Raw genomic sequence first — 2,156 nt, forward strand, 5'->3', positions numbered from 1 at the left:
TAAAATAAACCGTAATTTTTAAAAATTTATATTTTCGTAATATTATTATGGATAAAAATACTAGTTAATCACAAATAATAATAACGTATGTGATGTAAAATCGGTGAACAATGGATATAAATTCGATTACATGGGTTTTGATGTGAATCATGTGATGATTATCCTTGTCATCACGTCTAATATATCAAATAATGCATATATATATACAAACAAGACGTTTAATTATAATGAAATGCTGAAGCTTATTAATAATAACTATATATTTATTTTATATTTGACGTGATTTGACACCATTATTGATGCTACTATAATATTAGATACACAGAATGAAATGATGGAATCATATCTTTATTTGTTTTTGTCGAATTTCTACTTCGTTTCAAGATCAAAATTATTAAAGCACTCACTCACTCAGTATGCGCATAAACATTATTTCAAGCTTAATAATAAAAAGAAGGTACGGAGAAATTAAACCGCTAAAACGGACATCAACTTGGAGTGTTTTATTCATGCTGGTAAGTATAAGAGTAAAGTATCGTTTTTATCCCCAACGTTTGGGATAAGTTTTATTTGTGTTCCTAACATTTAAATCGTCGTATTTGTATCTTTAACGTTTATAAAAGTGATTCAATGTTATCCTACTATGAATTATACTAACAAATCAGATTATATTTTTCAATTATTCTCACTTGGATGTATTCATTCTCAATTAGGTCTCACTTGGATGTGTTCGATTTTAATATTATACCCACTATTTGTATTTAGATTCAATTATGTCCCTAGAAAAGTGAATTATGTAAATGTTGTGGGAATTAGTTTCAACATTTGATGAACTATTTTTCGGAGTAGATTATCGATTCTATCCCAGACATTTGTATTCTAACTTCAAGAAGAGATTTTTAAAACTTAAACTAAAACACTCATGATGTGTAATTGACGGCAGGATAACATTGAATCACTTTTACAAACGTTAGGGATACAAATATGACGATTTAAACGTTAGGGACACAAATAAAATTTATCCCAAACGTTGAGAACAAAAACGATACTTTACTCTAAGTATAATTATATAATCATGTATATACTTTATTCTGCTATTGGTTTAAATTTTTAAAATAAGTATTTTTATGATTAAAGAATTTAAAAATTCAATTTTTATTATTCGAAAATAAAAAACCTTATGAATTAACGTTTTAAGTTCGGAAACCAATTATTTTCTTTTTTACCAATAAAATAAATAATAAGTTAAAGAATTATGAGAACTTAAATTAATATTTATTATAAACAACCTTTACTCGATTTATAAGATAAAAAATACGACCTAATGAAATGGTGTATAGAATGTTTTATTTTTCTTCTGAAAACAGAAAAATTAAGACTTAACATCATATACTAGAAAAAATATTTCGAAAAGAAAAACATAATAATAATAATAAATTAATAATAAGGTAGGGTTGTTGTCCTATGTGTGTAGGCATGCTGCCCTTGCTATATCCATTGCTTCTGGTAAATAATAAACAATTTCATTGCTTAATCAGATAGTAAGCACTGATGAGGCTCCTATAATCATCTCACTCGTGCTTGCTTCTTAGAATGTATGTCACATGCGACTTGAGATTTCAGAATTGTGTTATAGCTGCATGTGGTTTTCAAACAACAAAAAATAAACCCATTTACTCAAACACATAATTATTATACTTTGTGCCTCTCATATCAATCAATTATATATATGTCTCGAAATATTTTCAGATTCAAAAAATTTTCGGATCTATTCAAAAAAGAAGAAAGAATGTTAATAGTCAAATTCGTTCCTAAAATATTATCTATTTTTTAAATTAGTCTTTAAAAGATTTTTTTAGTCATATTAGTCTTTAAAAGATAAAGTATAAGTCAAATTGGTTAGATAATGATGTGTCATGTTAAGTACCACATGACATGATGATGTAGTAGGTTAATATCATGTGTCACAAGATGATTAGTTGACGTGTCAAGTCAACGACACCTAGCATACCATGTGTCACTTGACGTGTAAAAAAGTTATTTATAATTAAAATAGTAGTCCCTGAAAATCTAGACGTAAGTCATTTTCATTTCTAGCTAAAATTTTTAAAATTAATCAAATTAGTCCTTATATAAAATATTAAAACTATATTTTG

Source organism: Arachis ipaensis, chromosome B10 (assembly GCF_000816755.2).
Source record: "Arachis ipaensis cultivar K30076 chromosome B10, Araip1.1, whole genome shotgun sequence".
NCBI classification, from domain to species: domain Eukaryota; kingdom Viridiplantae; phylum Streptophyta; class Magnoliopsida; order Fabales; family Fabaceae; genus Arachis; species Arachis ipaensis.